We start from the raw sequence: 22378 nt of genomic DNA, 5'->3' as shown, positions 1-22378 counted from the left end.
TGAAAGAATTGAATAATACATTCCACCTATCTGCCTCCTTTTCTTCTCCACCCAGACCGCCTGGACCTCATTTAGTGACATTATAAGCTTTCCATTTGGAGCAATTTCTCACAATTTACTCAAAACACCAGCCACCATCTGCGTCATGCAAATCAAGCCAAAGCTGCCTGATGTCGAAAACAGTAGCGCTGTCATTTTTATCTTTTAGAAGTCTGGGTATTAATTTGCGTTAAGACTAACAGAAAAATCTACATTTTTGTTGTATGTGGACGCTCTGGACTTCATTGATTAGCAGGACCAGGGGTGTGTTGGTCTCCTTTGTGTCTTTATTTCTCTTCAAACCTGTGTTGACAAAAGCAATTCAAGTTGTTTGCCAAGGGGCTGACATGTAATGTGTAGTTACACCGTAAAGATGTTTAATGGCACTCAATAGATACAAAAAACACACAACTAACAGTTACTTATTTCTTATCATTGTGTCTTGAGGGTAACTCCACCAACTTTATAATAATAATAATAATAATAATAATAATAATAATAATAATAATAATACATTTTATTTATACAGCGCTTTTACAGCTCTCAAAGACGCTTGAGACACATCAAAGTGTCTGTACAGGTCTTGTATGGGAGCTACTGCATATGTGAAAAAGTATAAGAGGAAGCTGCATGTAATCCAATAAATGAGCCACAATTAATTGGCTGGGTTGCATTGTGGGTAATGTAGGCGAGGGGTTTTAAAAGCAGTCCACTGGTCTCTGCACTGCTTTGACACTAAATGATCAAAATCAATACAGCCGATTCAGACAAAAACCTGATGTGCCTACATTACCCACGCTGCAATTCAGTCACTGCAGGACTAGAGATTATATGCAGCTTCATCTGTAGCCACAGAAGGCTTCGTATATCGATTATTTTTTTTACGTATGCAGTAGTACTCCCCAAGGGCTGTAAACATACCTCAGTGTGTAAATGTGGTGGAATTAATGCCAGCTAAATTTTAAATAGTTTCACAGTAAAATATTCCACTTTTATTCAATATGTGCATAAGTTTTTGTGAGGAGTCTGACATACAAATGATATTTCTACTCTAACGTGTACGTGAAGTGCAATATTCAGACCTTGTTTACCCATTTGTAAAACAGTTAATTAGAAAAAACAGGAAAACAATAATCAAGGTGGATTTAAATTTGTACCAATTGCCGGGGGGAGTCATACATTTTAGCTTAAAGCGTGCATATAGACTAATATTAAGCGACAGAATCATTGCTGCGCTCGCTTGTTTTGAAAAGGACAATCACCTTGAACAGAAATGTGCCGCTTCAGGCTCAAACCTGAAAGCATCATTTTTACTGAAAAAGTGATTAAGCCACTAATGCAAAATGACTGAAATGTGTTGTAAACAAGCCTGTTGCTTATATTATTCTAACACCTTTCTGTTAATGCAGTGCCCCTTTGTATCAAAGCGGACACACTAGATTTCTAGATTTTCCCACATTTCTCTCACACATCCTCTACATCGATAAAACCATCAGCAGGCTGACGAGGCGACATGACATTTATCAGATATTCCCTCATATATTTACCCTCCTCTGTACATCATTAATCATTATTATGAGCAGGAACAGTCCTATCCACTGGGAATCAAAGCTCATACCTGGACGACATTAAAGCTATCATGCCCTAAAGGTAGATTCAGCTGGGAAGGTTCATTATGAAAGCCCATCATGCCCATCCCATCTGCTGCACTCTGGCAGGTTCCTCGTATTGTATCTGTGTGAAAAAATTAACAAAAGAAATAATATTTCAGAAGCTTGTGATCCTTTCTCTGATGTGTCCTTAAAAATATATATTTTGCATGTTCAGAATTGAAGCAGAAACATTGACATTTGTCAGAATTCATGTAGCTTGGGCCACTCAAAATAAGAATGAGACCTTTGACTGTGACCTGTCCTCCTTCATTCTGCCAGCTGTGGGTCCTGATATCTTCAAACCTTTATTTTTTAAATCAAGGCTGGTGTACAGTGGCAGCACCGGGCTCAGAGGCTACAGTGTTTGTGTGGGGTCACGTATCAGCCTCGCCCCGAGGTCGTGAAGATATTAGGGAGCATGATACAGTGTGTCTGTCATCCTCAGTGCTGCAGCTGCGCTGCTCTGACTTCCTGGGCCGGGCTGCCCATATCCACATTTCACAGCTCCAATGTGACTGCTGCAATGAGACAAGACATTGCGGTGTGTGTGCCAAGTCTTCACACAACCACTTGCTCCCTCTCAGAGAGGAGCATCTGCAGCCTGGCTGCCGCTTCCCGACTTGCTCGGGTCATCCCCCAGACTACGTCATTACAGAGGACATCAGGCTGCACTCTCCATAAATTAAATCTGGGACTGCATTTACACAGGGACGGACAATGTGGGTTTAACCCTTGAGGCACAGATCAGATCTTTGCAGGGCTGTATCTTAGCATGGGAAAGTCACATTTCTTTTGGTTCCCACGGCAGGTTTGACGATGTTGTGATCACATCTTTGTAACACAATTTGCATTAATTGGATTTTATTTATGTGCTGAATGAAAGGGACAGGAAAGGAACTGTTTGGTATCCACACATATCAAAAATATGTCTCCAGGTAAACATGTTAGTATCATCTTGTATTTCTTGTAAACACCATCCTGTCTCACACTGCGTGGGTACAGAGCCTTATGGGGGGAATTTGTATTCTGCAGGTTCTTGTATCCAATAATTTATCATTGATGTGTATTGATTTACTATCACGAGGACCGAGGCTTGACCTCTTCAGTGAAGTATGGCCCTCCTTCCCTCTGCCTCCCACTCCATTTAACCCTGAAATTTACAGACCACAGCCATCACAATGTGGCAGTTTTTACTTGTCTAAGGGGACTCATTAATGGTTTCAATTTTCATTAGTGTGCCCGTGTGCTGTCATGACAATCAGCCTGTAATCAAGGTGTCTAAGGACAGAAGTTGTTATATTCTGTTCAACCAAAAAGGAAAAATCAGTCATCATCCAGTCGTCCTCACGCCGATGGAATGACAGGTGATGTTTCGTAGTCCAACAAACATCTCTGGAGCTTCACAGCAGAACAGAGTTGCTACATTCTCCAAAGAACTGAAGTAGACGGGGCTTGTTTTAAAAGAACAACAGAACAAAACTACATGAGATGGCTCCAAACAGCTCCTCCGTATTAAATGGACCGAATACTCTCAGCAGAGATGAGTATTATAAAAATGAATGAATAATTATACAAACAATGAAATAAGGATTTAGATCAGAAATAGATTTTTTCTTTTTTTTTGGGGGGGGGGGAGGAGGATTCTCAAAACATTTTAAAATTAATGATAAGCATTAGCTTAAGTAGGAAGTTCATTTTTTTCTCTATCTAGACCCCCTAGTGGCAAGAAGGCCCTCGGCATGTGCCTCGAACAGATCCTGTCCAGAATCTTGGATCTCAGGGCTTCTGGAGACTTGAATGATGCCTGACGAGCTCTGTGGAGCTTCATTATCACACTTTTTCTTCTTCTTTTTTTTTTGTATTTTAAATCAAGTCTCCATCTACCGCAGTTGTTTCAGAGAATGCTACAACATTGTTTTTATCTGGGGCCCAGAAACATTTTGCAGACTACGAAATTTCACCTGATTTTCTGTTGACAACGACTCAATTTGCATTTTGGGTGAACGTATCCTTTAATGGTGCACTACATAAGAATTGGCCACCTGTCGGAATCATGCTCATACGAAAAGGGGGCAGCATATCACTAGAGAAACTGCTGACTGCTGCTAACTGTTGCTGCTTTTAGCTTGTTAGCTCAGTTAGCCGTGCAGCTAGCAGTTCGGACTGGGAGCTCTGCTACCCATATTCTGTTGATTTATCATTAATTATCAAATAATAATAATTATAATTTTCGAAATGCTTTTAAATAACCTTCTTCCGTGATGCATCTTTAAACGCACATTCATGATTTTCGATATCGGGCAATGAACATAAAATTTACTTCACTGCATGGATTCGGTGGGAGGCCAACATGAATGTGAGTATCATCCAGAAAACATCCAGGTGATGTTTAATTTCACAAAACACGTCCCGCAGGAATCAGTCAGCAAACAGCATCAGATGGACATAATGAGCGATTGTTTTGATTTTCAAGAGGCCCCCTGCTGGCGAGGACCAGTGGACCTTCATGTGGGGAAAAATGTTATCTCCTTTCTTGCAATACCAAATTAAACATACCCCCAACCAGACTGTGAAATTGAGCAATTCAAAACCATTTCCAGCGCGGTGGTGCTGCCCGTCCTCCCCCAGAGAGAGAGAGAGAGAGAGAGAGAGAGAGAGAAAGGGAAAGGGAGAGAGAGAGCGAGAGGGGGGGAGAAAAAAAGAAAAGTTTGCTCACAGATAGGCTGCTCCAGCCCCAGAGCTCATGTGACGTAGCTGATACTTTACACTCCGGCTGTCTTCATTAACTTGAACCTATTCAGTTTTTATAATACACCGGCTATCATGCGTTTCCACTCCGGCCGGATAACCCTCCCGGCATCCGTGATGAACCTGCCACCATTTATAGCCTCGCGGTGACAAACAATCTTCTTAGGAGATTTAAACTTTGCCTCGGCTAGACCGGAGGATCAACATGCGCTCCTCTCGCACTTATTCCCCGCAGTTTTCCAACTGAATCCACCGTGCCCACCTTACCTCACCGCCTCCTCTGACTGTGCGTGAACGCCGGTGTCAGCTCTCGGTGTAACAGACGAGCCCAGGCAGGGCTCCGGGTCTGCTCAGCATACATAAAGGCGAGCGGTGAGAGGAGCTGAGCCCCGAATTAAATCACTCACCGCTAAATGGATCTTTGAGACTCTCCCTTGACGCAGTCAGCTGCCGCTTTGTGCGTCTTCAAAAACCGAGAACAGAAAACTGGGATTCTCTCGCTTTTTCTTTTTCATGTTATTCCCTTTTTTTTGTATCATCATCTAGCAGAAAGATCTCATCTGTCTTTAAACATGTCTTGTGTTCGTGGTGACATACAGTAAAGCCGCCAGCTTTGTGCCGGAGAAAGAAGAGGCTCCCGCTCCGCGATCGTCAAGCAGGTAAGCTCCATCTCACAGTGTTTCTCTGGATTCTGTCGCACACCTTTTAACGATGTAAGGAGCATCGCTTTGTGATTATTGTTCCGCTGTTGTGTGCCGAACAACTCTTCTGATTCGGAGTGCACGCACGCCTTGGCAAAATGCGCAGCTGAACTTGTGCACCATCGTGCCCAAGTCGGTTCATTTCTGCGTGCGGCGTCTCTCCGCTCGTGAACGGAGTCACTTCTTCTCCGCGGTCCGCGCGTCACGCAACAACAACAACAAAAAAATCGCTCAAGTTTCTTTTTAAAGTTTCTTTTTATTATTATTGTTTTTTTCCTGAATCTGTGTGCGGTGCATTCCCTCCGACAAACACTCCACCTGATACAGCTCCAGTGAAAGTCGAGGCTACTTTGTAACTGTGGAGCTCCGGTAACACCCGCTGGAGACGACGCTCCAGCACCGCGGACAGCTCCCCGGCCGCTTCACTCAAACAGGGCGAACCTCAACTTTCACACCTGAACATAAACCTTCACATCTGACTGAGGACTGATGCTCCCGTGAAGGTTTATGTTTTCTGATGAGTGTATTAGATAGTAAATAAGTAGATAGGCTCCATATCGGGCAAGAAGCCGCATGAACTCATGACAAAAACATGATGAATGATTAGTGCATCCGTGGCCTGAACCCATTATGTTGTCATTACACAGTAGCCTACTTACAGCCCCGTGCAGTCTCACTCAGATTAGCAGAGGATTTTGCTGCGTCTGTGCCATCTGTCTGGGAAATGCACACTATACACACAGCTCACTCTAGGTGTTGTTATCCATTTAAAAGGCTTCCTATGGATTTTTAAAAATGATTTATTTTTATTTTTATTTTTATTCCAGTCAGCATGAGCCTCATTTCCAAAGCTTGTTAGAAAGCTCTGGAGTCTTTCACACTAATGAAGACTCTGAATTCTCTGACAGAAAGAGAAGGAGGAGGTGGAGGAGGAGGAGGAGGAGGAGGCGGTGGTGTCGGTGGTGGTGGGAGTTGGAGGGGATCTGCAGTCCAAAGCAAAAAGGGTTCAGAAATGCTGAAACAATGCCAGGTTTAATATAACCGACACCTGCGGTGACACGAGAAAGAAATGAGAAGCCGATAGGAACAATTTTCTGGCTTTCCACTCAGCTGCACTATGGACGTAGGAGGGAGGAGTGCTGTATCATCTCTGTTCTGGCTAAGTAATGTGTTACTGTCCTGGTGACATTTAAAGCCAGCGAAGCCTTTTCAGATGTACCGCTAAAACAATCTGTTTCACGCCACTGAACCTGCTGCCATAGTATTAATTGTCAGGGTGGTCGTTTCGCACACAGGATCTCGGCTCAGCCTCCAACTTTTACTTGACTGTCTCAGAAACATCATAGTTTTGCTGCTGTTGCTAAAGCCGTCTCTCGCACGCAGCCTTCACATCTTGCCTTTTTCCTGTCCCCCGTCTCCCTTATCTTGATTATGCAGCTGGATGATTGAGTCAGCTATTTTGTATGCAAGTTGCCTTAGCTTGGTTTCTTTGTGGAGGAGAGAGAGAGAGGAGAGAGGAGAGAGGGAGAGGGGGAGAGATCGTGCCGAGGATACTGAGAGAGAATTACAGCTTCTCATGACGGTGAGGAGTGGGAAAGACGACGCTGCCCTGTTCGATAAATTGCTGTTTGAGAGAGACAGATATCCTTGGGGGGGGGATGGCGGGTTTTGGAAATGTGTCCAACCTTTCTAAATGGAAATGGCAGCGCACATTACAGCTTTCCACGTCTCTATACTGCGGACGACTTGAACTGAAGCACCTGAAAGTCTTTGTTGCCAAGTTAGTCTGATATATACCTCCGAATGAGAAAGATTTTAAGGGGCAAGGCGTGTTGCACAGTGTTGAGGGGGGGGAAGGGGAAGAGAAGGTGGGGTGGAAATATCCCCACTGACAGTTCCAAGCCCACAGAAACCTTAAATGTGTGTCACTGCCTTTTATCTCTAAGCGAGTGATAAAAAAAAAAAAATCATCTTTTTATCTTTTCTGTGGAGCTGATCCTCTTGGTAGTCAGTATTAACCACTAAAGATGCCTTTTCTTTTTCTGTGTGTGTGCTGAGGATTGAGCACAGGAAGCAACAGCCTAATCATCATCACACATGCAATGCAAATAACATGTTTGCATTGTGAAACTGATGTCAGAGTCGACGAGGCTTGGCGTGCTCCGGATGTACAGTTAACAACGTGTAAATTGTAATCAAAAGGGGACCAGCCGGGGTTTTTTTTCTTTTTTTTTGTGGACAGAGCTGTGAAACATATGGTACAACAGCACGCCGTGTTTCACTTCCACAGCTCCACACACCCGTAAAGATTTCAGACAGTAACTTCCTGTGCTGTGAGAGTGTGTGCTGGCCACTTTACAAGCGCTGTTGCACCACCTCAGCCTCAAGTGTCTCATGTGACACTCAGGTGTTTTATGAAAGGAAGAATGAGCTCTTTTTTTCTTTCCTCGCTGGAGAAGAATGGGGAGGCCAAACAAAGTAGCCGGCTTACAAGAGCTGCAAATATGGGTCGATTAAAAGAAGATCTATTTTGACAATAAATTGATTTAGTTTCACTCATTTTTTAAGCAAAAATGTCAAACATCTGCAGGTTCCTGCTTCGTTAATTTGACATGTTGCTACTTTTCTCGAGTCTTTTTCGACTGTTGATTGGACAAAAGAGAAGCTATTTGAAGACACATTTTACGATCTTGGAAATTGTGATTAACATTTTTCCCACCTTGTATAGACTAACCCAATTGGAAGATAATCAGGTTTATCAAAAATAAAAACAATGGTTTGTTACTACTAATAATGCGATGTTCGTTTTCAGCAATAACCATTTAATTAATGTATATTCTGTAATCACCTCTTCATGTATTAGTATATACTGTTAGAGTTACTGTGCTGCACTTTGAATTGCCTTCCTGAGGGATTCAGTGTGTAGGATTTAGTGGCGTTTAGCAGTACGGTTTATGACTGCAACCAACTGAATACCCCTTGATTTATGTTTCCCCCGTGTAACCGGGCTCGTCTCATTAACATTTCCCAAACCTACGCTGCACACATGTTCACACGAGGGGGCACACAGTCATTAACCCTCAAAGACCTCATAGACGTCCAGTGGCGGCTAAAAATAGCAACTGTGCTCGAAACGTGTGAGTTTTCAGCTTTTCTGTGGCGTCAAAAATGTCTCATTTGGACGTCTGTAGGGATTGTGATCCTGCAAGTGTATTCCTGTGAGCCAACGGTTGTATTCAAGATAAATGACATATATAATGGCGATAATGGCAAGTGGAATCACATACTATATAAGAGTCAGTTTTTCTTTTTTTTCACGCTCCTAAAGCCATATCAGAGTTGAATTCAGTCACTGCCTTTGTGCTCTACTCCCGAAACACAAGGTGGCTTTTATTGTGACGCACTTACAGGAAGTTGCAATTATTTTTCACGAACAGCTTTATTAAAATAAATATGTGTTTGTTTGGCTGCACTGTCAACAGATATACCAGTCCTTCTGTTGTGTCACAGAACTGATGCAGCATATCATCTAATTAAAATTAATACATAACAGCTTTGGCTTCCAGAATACAAAATGTCAAACTTCTCTGGTTTGTTGATGTCTCATGTTGATGATGTAATAGTGACCCAGGCCTATCAGCCGATCATTATTGTCTAAGCTTTGAAAAACACATCACAATTAACACATTATAGCCGTGTGTACTTTGCTTTGAGTCTTTATTCGTCAGCATTGTAAATCCAATTTTCCAGTAGCCAGGACTTGTGAAGAGTCCTTTGTTGTGAAGGACAGGACCATCAATGCCATTGTCAGGGTTGTGCCTCAGGACAACAGACATGAAAAGGAAATGATATTGACAGTAAATTAACATTCAGGGCAATGGGTTGAGGATTTCCAATATCTAATAAAGGCTGTAACTAGCAGATAAGGCTGGAAATACACAAAACTGCTGCCTCCTAAATGCAGCTGCCCTTGAGTGCGTTTTATTCAGCCAGTGCAAAACAAAGGCGCACCGTTGCTGAGATGATGATCTCCAGGAAAGCATGCAAAACACCATTAGCAAACTTCACCTTGAATCAGCAACTCGTGTGTCATTAACTGCACATTGTGCTCGCAGAGCTGTGGACTCAGCTCAGGAAAGAATGTATTTGAGTTTACTTAGCCGAGTTTATTGAAAGTGGCAGCGATGGCCCTTTTGATTCCAGGCGCGTTTCAAAGTAAAAAAAAAAAACACAAAAAAAAAACGTGGCAGGTGTAACCATTATCGCCGGGTTGTCTGATTTCTCCTACTTGCTAGCTTCTTCACGTGCTGATTACATTTCAGGAGAAGATGAGGTGAGTGCCGTTTATGGTGATTTTTACATATTCCCTAACAGACGATTAAACCAGCAGAGCTTAAGAGTATGTACATATGTGCAGGAGGAGAAGGCTGGAGACAGTCTAGTTGGAGTGAGCCACTGTACCATTGGCAGATTGTGGGGATCAAGCCGGAGATGTTGGGATTCACTCGAGGGTGTGAATCACTCATAATTAATTTAGGAGTGCACAAAAATTAATCCATCCGAGAGTGCCAGAGATTTGACTGTGTAGTTTCCCCAGCCACCTGCCGGCTGCCTTGTGATGGATGAAACCCTTCAGTAAACAAGCGTCATGAAATGTCACTGAGTGGGGCATACTGAACATCTCTGTCTCTTCCTTGCCATCTTCCCGGCAAAGTAATTAGATGCTGGGATGCAAAACACCATGGCAGTGTATCTGCGGGCACCTGCCCGGCTTGATGAACATCCCGTGCACGAGAGCCCATTAAGCCGATACATAACGTTCTGTCAGAGATCACTTTTGTGTGACGTGCCTAATGGCCTAAATTCATTCTTTTTGTAGCATCAGATTATGCATATGATGATGAATATGGTGTGCCTTACGGTCTGTCGGTCCTTTTCATTATAAACCAATAGCAGGGGGGCAGTCGGAGGGAGTTTCAACAATAAGACTCAAGTGGAGTTTGTAGGTATGCTGCTCACAAACATGGAGCTGGCTCACAATATGCAGGGCTGCTGGAGCTCTGCGAGGCAACATATTTCCTCTGTGCATTGTGCACTGCAAACCAATACACTGGACATAAACACACACCAAAATAACTCCTCTTCTTATCTGTTTTATTTTCATGAAACTGAACTCTAGCTGTAGTTCTGTCAGTTCCAAAAGACGACGCAAGCCAGTCAAATCACATCGATATGCACGCTACAGGATTTGCATGTCAAAGACAAAACTCTGCAGATAAGGATCATGATATGGGATGTTGTTAATAATTAATTGCTAAGGCCAGTTTATATAAAATCCTAAAGCAATCGAGTTTCTTCTTCCCCAAACAGCACAACAGGGTGTTGCACAGCTGAGCAGTTACACTTCAGTCTGAAATATGATTCCTTGAGGGGCAATGTAAAAACAAAGTTATGAGAATGTATAAAAGTATGTTCAGACGTTATGTCAGAGACATGTATGTATTGTGTTGAAGTGGTAGCGACTGAATTTATCCCTCTAACCTGCTAGCCCTGACTCGTCCTTTCTTCTAACACCACTACGAGCTCCCAGCCTGAACCGCTAACTGAGCTAGGTAGCTAACAGCAGCTACAGCTCGCAACATTTAGCGGTTACTCTGGTGATAGTCTGCCCCCCATTTGTTTGAATTCATGTAGTGGCCATTTTTACATATTACACCTTTAATGCCAATATCTTTAGCTACATCAGTTTATGTAACAAAAAGATCTGTGTTCAAATTTATACAAAGAGTGGGTGTGGAGTGTACTGGATGTCACGGTCTGCTTCATCATCTGTATCTATACTCCTCCTCATACAAGTTTAGCTGCCAAAAAATATCATTATATTTAAATCATGTACCCAAAATGGTACTTGTGGGAACCCCACCCTAAAAACCCTGGGGGTAAATTGAGTCTAAATTAAAGCTGAATGACTTCTCCACTGTAAAAAAAAAAAAAAGTATTTAATCCAACTTCTAGTAAAAACTTCTCATTACACTTAATGTCAGTCACAAGCACCTAACAATGTGAGGTATAATGAGCTCATTGGTCAAATGATAAAACACTTTTGCACATCGCCCAGGTCACTTTTTCTCTCCAGCATAATGTTAGAAGGTATATAATACTTTGAGTCCATTATATAGGGCATAATAATTACCACTAAAACATTTGGACAGCAACACAAAACGTCAAACTCACTATACAGTCCAGTATGCAGTGGGTAGTGAGTGATTTTGGATACAGTCCTTATCTCTGAATTTTGTCTCGTTCTATGGGCAGATTTTATACTTATCACAAGCGAGAAGAGCTTGTATTCATTCTTTTTGATGTATTTTTGAAGTGGCATTTCCCTCCAGTGTAATATTTCAAGAGGAAATAGTAGAAATGGAATGGGATGTTCTAAAGTGGAAAAAGAGTGGAAAAATACAAGTCGGAAATGCGATGGGTCACAGTGCACGATCTTCTTCAGAAGACAAAATTTGTCTTTATAACCAGAGCAGGCCGAGAGGACCAGGGAGCGAGTATGAGTAAAACATCTTTGACGGATTTTGGATTCATCCGGAGCACACTATCTGAGCATATTTGAATATAATATTTGTATTCCTTAACCCCCTTTATACTTTCAAACCTCTGACTCATGTGAAGTCCACCATTTCACCATTTTCCACGCAGGCCTTTCTTGCAAGTTTTGGCTTTAAATTACTGCCTGTCCCAAACATCAGCTACCTATACAGAGTCACATACCGTACGGTGTCAATCAGAACGTACAAGCTTTTATAAAGGCCATATTTAGCTATAATGAAGGCACTTATGTGGGTTGTGATTATGTCTATTATTAATTTCCTTGGGTCCAAATCATGCAGGAGAAGTGTGAGGGTGTGCCCGTGTGCTCGGAGGTTTTTACCTTCAGGCAAACACAGAGATGATAAATGAATAATTGCATGTGAGAGTCAGTCTCATGGTCTGTGCGGTCCAGACAGCATCTGCTCTCCATTAATTATAAAAGAAATGCCATGACGATAAAGAGCCCACATATTGTTTATTGCCGTCTCAATTAGGACGGAGACTTTTTACTTTTCTTGATTTTTGATTAATTGACTAGTTGTTTGGTCTGTAAAAAGTCAGAAAATGATGATTTTAAATGATTTAATGATTTAAATGATTTTATGGTAATTACAGTGTTTTCCCCTGAATTTACCAAATATTAACAGTAAAATTGTTGGTTTTCTACATATGATTACAGTTAAATATAAAGTTAAGTAGTATTTTGCTTGTTTTGGGCAATTAAATATACTGACTGCAGTGATTTTATGGTCTATAACCGATTCCCTTTTTTACTTTAATTTCTACTTTTCATCCTCACATGTCTTGTTTTGTCACAAACATATTCATTTTAGGGTCATAGAAAAGAGAAGAAAAGAAAAGTGAACAGAAAATATTCACATTTAAGAAGCTGGAATCAGAGAATATTGACTTATTTTGGAAAATTACTCAAACTGATGAATATAAAACAGTCGACAACTAATCAGTTGATCGTTGCAGCTCCTGTCTCGACGCAGTTTTATGCTAAAGATAAGAGGTGGTGTGTCTTTTTATGAATTAAAATCTAACAGACTCGGTGTGAATGTGCCGTCAGGTGTGAATGAACAAAGTCGACAACGTGCCAGGGATGACGTAGTTGCAGCTCTTGCTGTTTTTTTTAAATTTTATATACACATTTCAATACATTTTAAAGTTTATGGATCATACAAACTGACAGCTACTCTAAGGAAGTCCTGGTGCTCCATCTCTAAGACACACAAATGAGCGCCAATACTTCCACGCACGCACAACATATCCTCTCTCTATCTAATACAAACACACACACTCTCTCTCTCACTGAAAAAGGCAGGACACCAATCACGTTAATTGGTTCCTTGGGGAAATATAAAAATCCAAAGAGTAAGTCTACAATGTCCAAGGCACTCAAAGTCTACCAAGGAAAAAGAAATACATCGAAGATTGTGAACTCTTCGTCCATCAAATCAAAGAAGTGCTGTGAGCTGCACGTCTTTTGTTTGGATAATTACATCAGATTTTGGTGCTGTTACGAATAGTGCACGAAGATGTCGCTGATTAGATCCCTGATTGGTAATGCGGCCTGATGAGGCAGTTGGCAGCTTCCTACCAATTATGAAATTTAAACCAACAGCCTTTTTAAGATGACAGATGCTCCGTGAATAAAGCCGCTCCCCACTTGCCACCACTGGAGGCTGAGTGCTTTTTCATCAAACGGTGAGAAAATTCTTTGAGGTCAAAAAATTTGCCAGAAGTCGAATCGTGATAATCAATACGTGGCTCTCCTCCCTGTGAATGTTAAGCAACTCCGGTCGGTGCTTGTAAACAGCTGATGTGCTAATGATGCACCGAGGAAGTTAACCTGTTCACTGACCTCTGCAAATATCAGGCGCAAAGATGTCTTTTAAATGTTGCAGCACCCTCGGCTGTTCAATTTACATACATCTTTGTTCCTTTCAGTGTTAATTCATACTGGTAGTTTTATTCATTCATGCACCACAGCAGATTGATTCAGCCCATCCTGCCAGAGTCATTAATTCGACTCTGGATGCAAATAAAACAACTATGGAGACCTCTAATTCAGTTAGTAACTCACCTCTGGAAGTAAGATTTCATTTTAATTTAGGCCCAACGTGAGCGCAAAGAGAAGACAGGACGAGGGCCTTTTACCTTCTGTTCTACCTGTAAACCATAAACCATACCCTCTGAGGTTGTTTGTGATAATGTAAGAAAGGCCTCAGTAACAATTTTGTAGCCGTTTTGTTTCACATTTTGGTCATTACGTCCATTTGAGGTTATTTTGTGTGTCTCTATAGCTGTTCAGCATCTCTTTGTGGTCGTTGTGAATCACTTTGTTGTTATAATGTCTGCTTGGGGTCACTTTGTGTCTCTTGTTTTACATCATATTGTGGTTTTATGTTTCCCTGAATTGTTTTGTAGATGTCTTCTGGCATTTTGCAGTTGTTTTCTATCTCTTTGTAGCTGTCTTGCATGTCTTTTAAGTTATTCAGCATCTCTTAATGGGTCACTGAGCACCACTTTGTTGTTATTACGGTGGTTTTTGTCATTTTGTGTCTCTTCGTAGTCACTAGTGCATGTCTTTGTCGATGTTTTTGGTGTTTTGTTGTTGTTTTGTATCACTTTTGATTGTCGTTTAACTAGAAGTGCACCACTTTGCTGTCGTCATGGTTGTTTGTAGTCATTTTGTAACCGCTTCTGCATCTCTTTCAAGGTGTTTTGACATTTTGTAGTTGTTTTTTATCACTTTGTAGTCATTTAACTTCTCTTTGAAGTTGTTTTAAATCTCGCTGTGCTTGTTTTTTATTCTCTTGGTAGACGTTTTGCTTCCCTTTGCGGTTGTTTTAATTCTGTTTGTGGTTGTATTGAGTTTCTTTGAAGTAGCGTCTCTTCGCTGCCACTTTGCATCTCTTTACTTTTTACTTTTTACACCTTTTTACTCTGGCAGGAGGCACACCAGTAGTGACCAAACAGATTGCAGGGAGGCGTACACAACCCTTGGCCCTCGTTTGGCTTTGCCTATGGAGTAGTTTCCAAAAAGAACTATGATATGGGAAAGATAGCAAGTGTAATAATGTGATCAAATTATTACTTGAAAACACTCTGCAGTGAAATGAAAAAAGGAAACTGACTGCAGGAAATACCTTTAAAAACCTAACATTTGGTCAGAATTGTCCCTTTCAGCGTTAAAAAACTCTGCTATTAGAGGTCTCTCTGATATTGTCTCCACGTTTTTAACTCAGGCAATTGATTGTGAGGATGTTATTTTCTCTGTGCACCCAATTGCCCCTCACTGACTGAACAAACATTTCTTTAAGTGCACAATCATCTGAAGTGAAAGCCAACAACACGTGGAGCAATCAGATGATCAGGGACTCATCTACACTTTGATGCTGTGTGAAGGTCGTCCCTTAATCTTCCTTCACACCACAGAGAACCATATTGTCGTACAAACATCTGACCGATGATTTGATCAAGCCGATTGCTTCCCGTTGAGCCAACTATACAGAAGCCATATAGGGGACATACTGAGTGCTCGGGAGGGGTTTATGGCTGATGGGCAACCCCTACAGATATCAAGCCGACCTACATAACAAGGTCAATATCTGACAGTTCGTTGGATCATAGAAATGCAGGGAGGTCTGTGACTGAATTTAATGACTTCTCACATTATTAACATTGTTCAGATCGTAATTATTACCATTTTTCTTTGAAGACAATATGAGAGGGAAGCAGGAATAAGACAAAAAAGCACACAGTTTAAGTCACCTATGGCAACTGCCATGACTGAGTCTCCTGGAAACCGCTCAATATGTTCTTTGTGAACATGCTGCATATAGAGCACGGATGAAATAGAATGTGTAAATTGTTTTGTGTTCAAATCCCTTCTTGCCCATTAGAAAGAACGTGTTTTGATTGTGAACACAGGAACAGAAATGGCTTTTAAACCTTTAGGAGAACATTCATTTGATCAGTCAGCTATCTTATGAGACAACTAATCATTTCAGCTTATCAGGACATTTTAAAACACCTAAATAGAATATATAATAAAATAAAGCAATGACTTTATTTAAACCATAAATGCAAGACACCAAAACAGACCGTTTGTAAAACAAGTGAAAAAAATTAAAGGCAGGCAACAATAACGACAAAAAGCAGGTAGGGGCAAACCTGAAAAACTAAAGAGAAATGCAAAACACCAGAAGCTCAGAAGAAACTACAAAAGGCACGGGGAACAAAGAAAGAACACTGAAGACATATGATAAGCAAAGACAGGAATAAATGGAGGGCAAAAAACACAAAAGATGTACCACGACTGAAGCAGATGCGGTGAAACACATAAAGGCAACCAAATTAGGAAGAAAGCACATAAAGACAGGAAGTGTAAAACCGAGTGCGACACATGAATGAAACCTACAAAATAACACAGGAAATAACAGCTGGAAACCCCAGTCCATGTCTTTGCTATTTGAAATTCATCAGGTTTTCAGCACATTTTTACTTTGAATAGAGGTATAAAGTATTTCATGTGTTGACAGTATAATCACTAGTTCCTTCACAAATTAAATTTTTTTTTTTTAATTTAAGATTAACTTATAAATTAGGAGGGAAAAAACATAAACTAAACCGAAAAGCATATAAAGGAATTAACATGAGCTCCATTGTCCACACAAATAAAATGCCATTCACACATCAGTAATAATAATGCAATAATATATATGACAGCACATTTCTTGGCAGGATGTGTACTTTTACTTTACAGACTTTATGGAGCATTTTTCTCAGGCCTTTCACTTTTAATGGAGTATTTTCACAGTGTGGTACTTCTCGTTTCGAACAACTTTCATTTCCCCCATACCTATCAGATATTCAGTGTGGCATGGAGACTTGATTCTGATTCACAGTGAGGAATAATGCCACACAAGTGATTGTGGGTGATCATTTCCACTTCCTGCAGTAACAGCCTCTTGACTCAGTGTGCAGCTGTTGTAACAGAAGGCTTTTATCTCACAACAATCCCAGCATCTGTTTTACTATTGAAGTTCTGTTATCTTTGCTGCCAGAAAGATGGCAGTCAGACAAAGCTTAAATTCCCCACTTCTCTTCATTTTCAGCACTTTTTAAGGGTTCTGTTACTGTAGGACAATCGCGACTCAAGGGAGATTTGAGCAAAGCCGAGGCTCTTAAGTTAAGGCTAATGGCTTACAATATCACAGAGTACGGATTCAGAAAGTCAAGCTTTGTTCAGTGAGAAGACGGCTGCTTTAAAGACCAGCCGAGAAGGGCAGGTTGTAAATAATAGGGGGACTGACTCATCAATAATTTAGTCAGCCACATGTCTAGCCTTCCCAACCTGCGGACGACCTTTTTTGTTGTACTGTGGGGATCAGAGGTCAGTTTTGTGAGAATAATCAAGTAAAACGTCTTTTGATAGCGACTGACTTGCAAGCTGGCACAATACCTTGAATGCATCTAAACTTAAAAGCCTTTAAAGGCTTCTGTCAAGATCGTGTAGAGCTTTTAAATTTTGGCGATCAAGCGGCTTTGCTTACCTAAGCAACATGTTTCAAAGTGTCCGTGCAACGGCTGCCCGCAGGCTTGTCTTCATTTTTCATCAGTAGTACTAGCTAAATCTACAGATTGTCAGTGAGAAAGTGAAGATAGGACATTGTTGCCATAGAAACTGCTTCCAAACTTGGAGCCAACATACGAGCATCTACTTATAAAAATGTGCCAGTATTCACACCATTAGCAGGCCACAGTGTACCATAACACTCACATTGGAGAGCGTCGCTGCATACTTGACTTAGTGTTCATTGACACTATCTGAGGCTTTAATATGATGCAAATTATTCAAAGAGCCTGATTCTAAACAGTCATTTAAATTAAGTCTTGAAAGGGCCTTCGTGTAAGTGCTTTGCACAATTACGTGCATAAGGGAGCTTAAAACGACCAGTGTGATAAATTAATTAAGACTCATGGTGTTTGTAAAGAATCCCACTGAGTCACTTGTATCTTTGTGACTGATTAAACTATGCAGTTGTTTAGAAAAAAAAGTGTCCTTTACAGAGAAGATTGATTTGAGGAGCAACAAAGCGAGGCAGAACACATGACTTTCAAAGCAATAACTGAACCGAGCCATATCAGCTGGAAAAAAAATCCCTATATTTGGTGTGCCCAGAGCAATGAAGTCAGTGTTGCATTGTGCCAAGTTTGAGAGTCCTGTTACCAAATACTATGGAGCATGATTCAGATCCGATGCAAGACCTTTCTTGGCAGCGTTCTTGCTGCTTGCTGCAGCGACTCAGAAACATATCAATATTTACCTGGATAGCTGCCACGCTGAAAACTGATGTCTCTCAACAACAGCCAGACGGATAACATGCAACTTTTTTCTCCAAACAGCTGATGATCTCGTGGCCAAATACCTTGGTAGCATGAACACTTTTGCAAACATACTTTTTTAATGATTATTATCCGGGTCGACAGCTGGCGAGAAAAGTGGTCCATCCCCAGCTGCAGAGCATTAATCTGACGCTCCACCTGTTGTCTCCACACTCACGCCCTCCGTTGCTCATTAAACAGCGCTGCCTTTCAGGCCGAATCAGCTCAGCCTGGTGATCACCCACTGTGAGACCAGAGCACAGAGAGAGAAGGGATCTGGGGTGCCAGATTGTCAGGCCTGTGAGGTGTTATTCCTCAAATAAATATGGAGATTATGTGTAAGGCCTATGTGCCAATTATGCTTTACCACTTTTTTAGTAAGACCAGTTGGAATCTGAGCGACGCCATGGTATACAGAGTGAATAAATGTACAGCAAGGGCCCGTTGTGATTGAAAGAATATGGGCAGTAAAAAATGAGCGAATTTGTCTGTACAAAACAGGAAGTGGGTCGTCCTTCCACTGGTGAAGCTGCAACAATCGAACCCCTCAGGACAATAAGCGTTTTGTATGTGAGGGCAGAGTGTCCTTTCCCTTGGGCATGCACACACACACACACACACACACACACACACACTATTTTAGTTCCTGTGTGCAGGGCTTCAAGATCAAGGTGGTGGTGGTACCTTGATAAATAAAATATTCTTTTATTTATCCCCAGGTCGTTTCTAAGAACTGGATTTATGTCACTTGGTGTTCATGTATCATGTGTCGCAGGAAGAGGGAATTGGCTAGTCACCCTGACTGAGCCTGTAAAAGCTTTTGCTGAATATTCAAGGGGTTTTACCACACACTGGGTCATTGCATATTCACACTTGTGTCATGTTTTCTGCCATCATGGCTCATAGAGTAGCTCGCTGGTTAAAGTGTCCCGAGTTGAGTTTTAAAGATTTTAACAGCCAAATTCTGCAAAGACACAGGTTGCATCATTCTACAATAGTCCCCCATTTTCTAATGTAAGGTAATGTACTGTACAATAAAGCAATCTGAAAAATCTGAGAACATTTTTATTTTAGGTGTTAGCATTTAAAGTCTGGCCACCTCAGCACAGTGTCTTTAGATTACAATGACTGTTTCATGCCGGTTGCACCTCTGGGGTCTGACCTCTGACCTCCCTGTGTGCTTGAAATGTTGGGATGCATTGATCACATCCAGAGGGAACTCTATCACCAAACCAAGGTGAGCTCAGGTCTAAATCGATGTCACAAAACACAGTAAAAGAAAAACTGAAGCAGGGACGGGTGGAACCAAACGATCATGATCAACCACGTTTTGCTCTGTAATGTGCAGCAACCAAATAATGACAGAGGTGTCTCTCGCATTAGCAACTTTATTGCTTTATGTATCCTTCCTTTCCTTTATCACAAGTGGGGATGTTGACATATTACAATCAGATGATACTGGACTTGTGAAAAGTACATTATCTGTACTTACAGTACTCGTTGTTCAGCTGAAGGCATTCACACTCAATTAAAGCTATCAAACTTTAGCTCTACCTAAATATATTCTAGTTACTGGACGTTTTAGGTAACAGGTGATTGTTGAAACTGTGGAAATAGTTTCATTTCGTGTCTATCGAGGTTGAAGGAGGGTTTTTTTTTTATGATGATCTTTGAGATAAAATCAGTGTTTTTGTCAATGGAGCGTGGTAGTTTCGAGGAGCACTATAGAATTCTTGTTTCTACCTCGAGGGGATGTTCGTCATTGCTGGATGACATCTGTAGTCGGCGTAGAAACAAATGTGTGCTCTCCATAACCTGTCTGAATTTAGATTCTGCCAAACCACTTTAGGCAAAATACAGGTGCCAAGGATCTTCACAATGACCACCTGCTGCCAAAACTGCTGGCAAATTCCACATAAAAGCTGCAAGAAACAGTGAGAAACACCTGTTGTGACCTGCGGATAACAATCATGAGGCTCGATAAGATCATTCAAATTATAAGAGAGATCCTAGGAACACCTTGTCGCTGGTGTCGGATACGTATAGGCTCCTCTTATATACATACTGTACATATATAGGTAGTGGAGTGTAAGAAGTCATTACAGCTCCTCGCCTCTCTACATTTTGCTCGTTGAACATTCGCTGGAACGTTGCTGCTGAACCAAGAGGGTGATTGATTGCGTTGTGCAATAGGAAAAGCAATTCACGTTCTACCATGTGAGTGTGTGACTTAATGAGCGCTCCGGTCGTCCTGTTATGATGTAGGAGAATAAAGGTCTGACCTCTTTAACTCTAAATTCACTTCCTTTTTCCACTTTACTGCCGGAACCTGAAGTTGTTAATTTCAGTAACTACATGAAGAGCCATAAAAGACAGAGGTGCCTCTCCGTCGGTCAAAGCACTGCTCAGAGATCAGATGAATACCAAAGCCTCGTGGTGTCAGGGGCAGGAAATAACCTGCGAATGAAGGGTGGAGCAGAGTGCTCGCCTCGTAATATAATGCATGTGCTCGCTTTCACCGGCTGCAGAGGATTTTCATCAGCGAAATACACCTAATAAAAAACAGTGACATTGCATGGAGCAGGGGGAGAATATGGGGTGCACGTAAACATGAGGGACTTGAATGTACTGTCACTGATTTCATGCAGCAAGAGGAGGAACCCTGTGATCCGGGGACCCTCTTCTCCAGAGAGACCTCACTATGGGATTGGACTGATGGTTTCAGAGAGAGGAACGTCCTCACACAGGAAGTTACAGTACAGTGATGTAGATCAGCTGAACTCCAGGGAGAATGAGAGGTGTTTAAAGGAAATACTGTATAAGTAAGAGATGTTCCACAGACTGAAGTCTAACACCACTCGGGCCCTTCAACACCCCTCAGAGCGCTCGGTGGAATACCCGATGAATAAGCCCAGGCAGTGAATATTACTACAGCATATACTGTATGTTTTATTCGAGGACAGGGCCTCCCTCGAGGGCCAGAGTGCCTATTAGCCCTGCGGGTGTGCCCGCTCAGACTTCACTCCTCTCCGCCGCAGGCACAGTCCCTCTGTCCGTTCCTCTGTGTTGCGCCTCCAGTCCCTCCTCCAGGGAAGTTTTCAAAAAGATACATCTGTTCTCCCACACATTATGCCTCTTCTAACACGATGATTAAGTTGTTCTCAGGGTTTTTACAACTTATGAAAAGAACTATGATTATTAGTTTGAAGGTCCAGTGTGGAGGATTTAGAGAGGTTTAGGGGATATGCTCTCATTAGTTGTCTTCATTTTTCATTCCCTTTCAATGAATGAATGTTGCACCATTTTTCTTGAACAGACAAACCTAACACTGGCTTCAGAGAGTGGCCAGCTTAAGTAGGGTTGAGGGGAGAACAGCCAACTCCCCAGAATCTAATGTCGACGGTTACAATTTCAGCAAACTGATATTACGTTCACATTCGTACATGTTGTAAGCTACCATATCTACATGTCGACAACACATGCGCTATCTTCGCATGACTTCCATACCAGGAGGTGGAGGGGATAGTTGTAGCGATAAAGCTGTCAAGCCAGTGACCACAGTTCAAGACTGTGTTTCAACATTTCTAGATGGGAAACCACTGGATATTTTTGACAAGGGACCCTTAGCGTCTCAACATTTCCAAGCCTGACACCAGTGGATATTTTAAGGAGACATTGGAACAATTCCCATCCAGTTTTTAGGGACAACAACAGGAAGTTTTGGACATCTCCAGCCACTACTGTACATCCAAAACAGGCATTTTAAGCCAAAACATGATGTTTTCCTGACCTATACAAAATGGTTTATGTACCTAAACATAACCAGAACATAAGCACAGCATTGTCACAACATAAAAGAAACACAAGTTGCCAACATTGATTTTGGTGAATGGGTTGAGCAAAATTTATTCGTTTGGTTACAAATTTCAACCTCACCACTAGATGCCCCTAAATCCTACACACTGGACCTTTAATTGTGAAAAAATATTATAAATGAATTTAAGTTAAGCAGCTGGTCTTTTTTTATGTGGGAGCTACAAGTTTTTCCCATGAATGAATAATAAACTCTCTAACATTAATTATGCAATTTAGTAACAGTAATCAGTAAGCATTTTTCTGGAACAGTGCGTGACTCAACCCTTCAATACGGCATGTAATGTAAAAAAATGTGTTATATTATGATTACATTAATCACGGCATAACAGAGGTCGAAATTTCAATTAATTTTCCCAGACAGACTTC

General features: G+C 41.4%; 1 protein-coding gene across 1 annotated transcript in view; it reads left to right on the top strand.

Annotated features, from left to right (window-relative positions):
* The first annotated feature begins 4397 nt into the window (after positions 1-4397).
* The window catches only part of elfn1a (extracellular leucine-rich repeat and fibronectin type III domain containing 1a), a 78902-nt gene continuing 60921 nt past the window's right edge, over positions 4398-22378 (top strand). The window contains exon 1 of the mRNA XM_030408971.1: positions 4398-5098. The gene's annotated coding sequence lies outside the window, so the exon portion shown is untranslated. The remainder of the gene's footprint in view (positions 5099-22378) is intronic.

The sequence above is a fragment of the Sparus aurata genome, chromosome 23 (genome assembly GCF_900880675.1).
Source record: "Sparus aurata chromosome 23, fSpaAur1.1, whole genome shotgun sequence".
Classification (NCBI taxonomy): domain Eukaryota; kingdom Metazoa; phylum Chordata; class Actinopteri; order Spariformes; family Sparidae; genus Sparus; species Sparus aurata.
The sequence above is the reverse complement of the archived record's forward strand: the minus strand, read 5'-3'. Positions and strand labels throughout refer to the sequence as shown.